The sequence below is a fragment of the Teleopsis dalmanni genome, unplaced genomic scaffold, assembly GCF_002237135.1.
Source record: "Teleopsis dalmanni isolate 2A unplaced genomic scaffold, ASM223713v2 unscaffolded_contig_2783, whole genome shotgun sequence".
Taxonomy (NCBI): domain Eukaryota; kingdom Metazoa; phylum Arthropoda; class Insecta; order Diptera; family Diopsidae; genus Teleopsis; species Teleopsis dalmanni.
Genome location: NW_024034165.1, coordinates 1 through 6,301, shown reverse-complemented (window position 1 = coordinate 6,301; position 6,301 = coordinate 1). Strand labels below are relative to the sequence as shown.

Genomic DNA, 6,301 nt, shown 5'->3' with positions numbered 1-6,301 from the left:
GTTGAATACATCGGTTTTCGTCCGCTCACTGAAATTAAGCAGCGTCGGGCGCGGTTAGTACTTAGATGGGGGACCGCTTGGGAACACCGCGTGTTGTTGGCTTCACAACACTTTTTTACTTTTTTACTTTTTTCCTTTTTTTTCCGGTTTTAATTTTTTTTATATTATTTTGTAAATAATAATATTTTTTTTTATACACCTATCTATTATTTATTTATGTAAAACGCAATTATTTAACTAATTTCTGCTGTATACGTGTACTCGCATCATTTTTAATTTTGAATTTTGAATTTTGAATTTTGAAAATCGTAATCGTGTCGTATACGCAATGCACCGTAAGCACAAGTTTTGTTCAGTTCCATATAAAATGTACAATAGGCATGTATGCGAGTGTGAGTGCGAGTGCAAGTGTGAGTACGAGTGCCAGCGTAAATGAAAACCTTAAATGTTAGAAAACTTTTCAAGTAAAATTACTATTTAAGAAGCTTTGCTTATATTCCTTGTCTTCATTGTATAAAATTTAATAAAACAACAATCTATTGATTGCGCCTATTTATTAGCACTAGCACCAGCACTAGCACTAGCACTAGCAGTAGCACTAGCATTCATATGTTAAATTTTTTAATAAAAATATAAGTATATATAATAATTTTATTCTTCCTTAAAGATAAAATTAAAGTTAAAGTTAATATTGAAGTTAATATTACAGGCAATAGTACTACATAATTAAGCATGTAAAATACAAACACGGATATGTTCAATAACAGTTTTAGTTTAATTTTTCTATTCTGTTCATATTAACTTCACTAGAGAAGAAGAAAAAAGAAACTTTTCTATTTTATTTTATTTAAATTGAAATGAAAAATAAAATAAAATAGCTTTGGAAATAGCTTTAGAGTATTTTCTATTTTCCATTTTCCATTTTCCATATAATATATAGTACGTAGTAAGTAGTACGTATAAGAATAAGAATAAGAAATAGATTAAAAAATACTGTAGATGTAGATTTTGAAAACACTTTCTATTGCCAATCGACGCATACCACGTTGAATACATCGGTTCTCGTCCGAATCACCGAAATTAAGCAGCGCGTTCGCGGTTAAACTGAGATGGGGGACCGCTTGGGAACACGCGTGTGTTGCGACAACCACTTTTTACTTTTTTGCGGTTTTAATTTTTTTTTATTTTATTTTGTTACTAATAATATTTTTCTTTATATCACATATCTATTATTTATTTATATAAAATGCAATTATTTAACTAATTTCTGCTGTATACGTATATTCGCATCATTTTTAATTTTGAAATTGTAATCGTGTCGTATACGAAATGCACGTAAGCTCAAGTTTTGTTCAGTTCCATATAAAATGTACAATAGGCATGCATGCGAGTGCGAGTGCAAGTGTGAGTACGAGTGCCAGCGTGAATGAAAACCTTAAATGATAGAAAACTTTTCAAGTAAAATTACTAATTAAGAAGCTTTGCTTATATTCCTTGTCCTTATTGAATAAAATTTAATAAAACAACAATCTATTGATTGCGCCTATTTATTAGCACTAGCACTAGCACTAGCACTAGCACTAGCACTAGCACTAGCATTCATATGTTAAATTTTTTAATAAAAATATAAGTATGTATAATAATTTTATTCTTCCTTAAAGATTAAGTTAAAGTTAAAGTTAATATTACAGGCAATAGTACTACATAATTAAGCATGTAAAATACAAACACGGATATGTTCAATAACAGTTTTAGTTTAATTTTTCTATTCTGTTCATATTAACTTCACTAGAGAAGAAGAAAAAAGAAACTTTTCTATTTTATTTTATTTAAATTGAAATGAAAAATAAAATAAAATAGCTTTGGAAATAGTTTTAGAGTATTTTCTATTTTCCTATTTTCCATTTTCCATATTATATATAGTACGTAGTAAGTAGTACGAATAAGAATAAGAATAAGAATAAGAATAAGAATAAGATTAAAATACTGGTAGATGTAGATTTTTTGAAACACTTTCTTTGCCAACGACCATACCACGTTGAATACATCGGTTCTCGTCCGATCACCGAAATTAAGCAGCGTCGGGCGCGGTTAGTACTTAGATGGGGACCGCTTGGGAACACCGCGTGTTGTTGGCTCCACAACACTTTTTTACTTTTTTCCTTTTTTTTGCGGTTTTAATTTTTTTTTATTTTATTTTGTTACTAATAATATTTTTCTTTATATCACATATCTATTATTTATTTATATAAAATGCAATTATTTAACTAATTTCTGCTGTATACGTATATTCGCATCATTTTTAATTTTGAAATTGTAATCGTGTCGTATACGAAATGCACGTAAGCTCAAGTTTTGTTCAGTTCCATATAAAATGTACAATAGGCATGCATGCGAGTGCGAGTGCAAGTGTGAGTACGAGTGCCAGCGTGAATGAAAACCTTAAATGATAGAAAACTTTTCAAGTAAAATTACTAATTAAGAAGCTTTGCTTATATTCCTTGTCCTTATTGAATAAAATTTAATAAAACAACAATCTATTGATTGCGCCTATTTATTAGCACTAGCACTAGCACTAGCACTAGGCACTAGCAGTAGCACTAGCATTCATATGTTAAATTTTTTAATAAAAATATAAGTATGTATAAAATTTTATTCTTCCTTAAAGATTAAGTTAAAGTTAAAGTTAATATTGAAGTTAATATTACAGGCAATAGTACTACATAATTAAGCATGTAAAATACAAACACGGATATGTTCAATAACAGTTTTAGTTTAATTTTCCTATTCTGTTCATATTAACTTCACTAGAGAAGAAGAAAAAAGAAACTTTTCTATTTTATTTTATTTAAATTGAAATAAAAATTAAATAAAATAGCTTTGGAAATTGCTTTAGAGTATTTTCTATTTTCCATTTTCCATTTTTCATATAATATATAGTACGTAGTAAGTAGTACGTATAAGAATAAGAATAAGAATAAGATTAAAATACTGGTAGATGTAGATTTTTTGAAACACTTTCTTCGCCAGCGACCATACCACGTTGAATACATCGGTTCTCGTCCGATCACCGAAATTAAGCAGCGTCGGGCGCGGTTAGTACTTAGATGGGGACCGCTTGGGAACACCGCGTGTTGTTGGCATCACAACACTTTTTTACTTTTTTCCTTTTTTTTGCGGTTTTAATTTTTTTTTATTTTATTTTGTTACTAATAATATTTTTCTTTATATCACATATCTATTATTTATTTATATAAAATGCAATTATTTAACTAATTTCTGCTGTATACGTATATTCGCATCATTTTTAATTTTGAAATTGTAATCGTGTCGTATACGCAATGCACCGTAAGCACAAGTTTTGTTCAGTTCCATATAAAATGTACAATAGGCATGCATGCGAGTGCGAGTCCAAGTGTGAGTACGAGTGCCAGCGTGAATGAAAACCTTAAATGATAGAAAACTTTTCAAGTAAAATTACTAATTAAGAAGCTTTGCTTATATTCCTTGTCTTTATTGAATAAAATTTAATAAAACAACAATCTATTGATTGCGCCTATTTATTAGCACTAGCACTAGCACTAGCACTAGCACTAGCACTAGCATTCATATGTTAAATTTTTTAATAAAAATATAAGTATATATAATAATTTTATTCTTCCTTAAAGATAAAATTAAAGTTAAAGTTAATATTGAAGTTAATATTACAGGCAATAGTACTACCATAATTAACATATGTAAAATACAAACAAGGATATGTTTCAAATAACAAGTTTAAGTTTAATTTTTCTATTCTGTTCATATAACTTCAACTTAAAGAAGAAGAAAATCAAGACAACTTTTCCTAATTGCTTATTTTATTTAAATTGAAATGAAATAAAATATAAATACGCTTTGGAAACTAGCTTTAGAGATTTCTATTTTTCCATTTTCCTATAAAATATACCTAGTAAGTAGTACGCGTAATAAGAAATAAGCAATAAGATAAGATTAAAATATGGTGAGATGTAGATTTTTTGAAAACAGTCTTTCCCTTACCAACGATCATACCACGTTGAATACATCGGTTTTCGTCCGCTCACTGAAATTAAGCAGCGTCGGGCGCGGTTAGTACTTAGATGGGGGACCGCTTGGGAACACCGCGTGTTGTTGGCTTCACAACACTTTTTTACTTTTTTACTTTTTTCCTTTTTTTTCCGGTTTTAATTTTTTTTATATTATTTTGTAAATAATAATATTTTTTTTTATACACCTATCTATTATTTATTTATGTAAAACGCAATTATTTAACTAATTTCTGCTGTATACGTGTACTCGCATCATTTTTAATTTTGAATTTTGAATTTTGAATTTTGAAAATCGTAATCGTGTCGTATACGCAATGCACCGTAAGCACAAGTTTTGTTCAGTTCCATATAAAATGTACAATAGGCATGTATGCGAGTGTGAGTGCGAGTGCAAGTGTGAGTACGAGTGCCAGCGTAAATGAAAACCTTAAATGTTAGAAAACTTTTCAAGTAAAATTACTATTTAAGAAGCTTTGCTTATATTCCTTGTCTTCATTGTATAAAATTTAATAAAACAACAATCTATTGATTGCGCCTATTTATTAGCACTAGCAGTAGCACTAGCATTCATATGTTAAATTTTTTAATAAAAATATAAGTATATATAATAATTTTATTCTTCCTTAAAGATAAAATTAAAGTTAAAGTTAATATTGAAGTTAATATTACAGGCAATAGTACTACATAATTAAGCATGTAAAATACAAACACGGATATGTTCAATAACAGTTTTAGTTTAATTTTTCTATTCTGTTCATATTAACTTCACTAGAGAAGAAGAAAAAAGAAACTTTTCTATTTTATTTTATTTAAATTGAAATGAAAAATAAAATAAAATAGCTTTGGAAATAGCTTTAGAGTATTTTCTATTTTCTATTTTCTATTTTCCATTTTCCATATTATATATAGTACGTAGTAAGTAGTACGTATAAGAATAAGAATAAGATTAAAATACTGGTAGATTTAATTTTTTGAAACACTTTCTTTGCCAACGATCATACCACGTTGAATACATCGGTTTTCGTCCGCTCACTGAAATTAAGCAGCGTCGGGCGCGGTTAGTACTTAGATGGGGGACCGCTTGGGAACACCGCGTGTTGTTGGCTTCACAACACTTTTTTACTTTTTTACTTTTTTCCTTTTTTTTCCGGTTTTAATTTTTTTTATATTATTTTGTAAATAATAATATTTTTTTTTATACACCTATCTATTATTTATTTATGTAAAACGCAATTATTTAACTAATTTCTGCTGTATACGTGTACTCGCATCATTTTTAATTTTGAATTTTGAATTTTGAATTTTGAAAATCGTAATCGTGTCGTATACGCAATGCACCGTAAGCACAAGTTTTGTTCAGTTCCATATAAAATGTACAATAGGCATGTATGCGAGTGTGAGTGCGAGTGCAAGTGTGAGTACGAGTGCCAGCGTAAATGAAAACCTTAAATGTTAGAAAACTTTTCAAGTAAAATTACTATTTAAGAAGCTTTGCTTATATTCCTTGTCTTCATTGTATAAAATTTAATAAAACAACAATCTATTGATTGCGCCTATTTATTAGCACTAGCACCAGCACTAGCACTAGCACTAGCAGTAGCACTAGCATTCATATGTTAAATTTTTTAATAAAAATATAAGTATATATAATAATTTTATTCTTCCTTAAAGATAAAATTAAAGTTAAAGTTAATATTGAAGTTAATATTACAGGCAATAGTACTACATAATTAAGCATGTAAAATACAAACACGGATATGTTCAATAACAGTTTTAGTTTAATTTTTCTATTCTGTTCATATTAACTTCACTAGAGAAGAAGAAAAAAGAAACTTTTCTATTTTATTTTATTTAAATTGAAATGAAAAATAAAATAAAATAGCTTTGGAAATAGCTTTAGAGTATTTTCTATTTTCTATTTTCTATTTTCCATTTTCTATATTATATATAGTACGTAGTAAGTAATAAGAATAAGAATAAGAATAAGATTAAAATACTGGTAGATGTAGATTTTTTGAAACGCTTTCTTTGCCAACGACCATACCACGTTGAATACATCGGTTCTCGTCCGATCACCGAAATTAAGCAGCGTCGGGCGCGGTTAGTACTTAGATGGGGGACCGCTTGGGAACACCGCGTGTTGTTGGCTCCACAACACTTTTTTCCTTTTTTTTGCGGTTTTAATTTTTTTTTATTTTATTTTGTTACTAATAATATTTTTCTTTATATCACAT

At 28.5% G+C, this 6,301-nt stretch overlaps 1 non-coding gene and 4 pseudogenes across 1 annotated transcript; all 5 read left to right on the top strand.

Moving 5' to 3' along the window:
* Positions 1-2,020: 2,020 nt before the first annotated feature.
* Positions 2,021-2,138, top strand: LOC119664858 (annotated as a pseudogene).
* Positions 2,139-3,025: 887 nt separating this feature from the next.
* On the top strand, positions 3,026-3,143 carry LOC119664859 (annotated as a pseudogene).
* Positions 3,144-4,036: 893 nt separating this feature from the next.
* LOC119664861 lies at positions 4,037-4,155 on the top strand (annotated as a pseudogene).
* An 899-nt stretch (positions 4,156-5,054) lies between these two features.
* LOC119664860 lies at positions 5,055-5,173 on the top strand (annotated as a pseudogene).
* A 924-nt stretch (positions 5,174-6,097) lies between these two features.
* LOC119664857 lies at positions 6,098-6,216 on the top strand. Its single transcript, XR_005251303.1, has one exon. It is a non-coding gene; the product is annotated as a 5S ribosomal RNA (ribosomal RNA).
* The last annotated feature ends 85 nt before the right edge of the window (positions 6,217-6,301 follow it).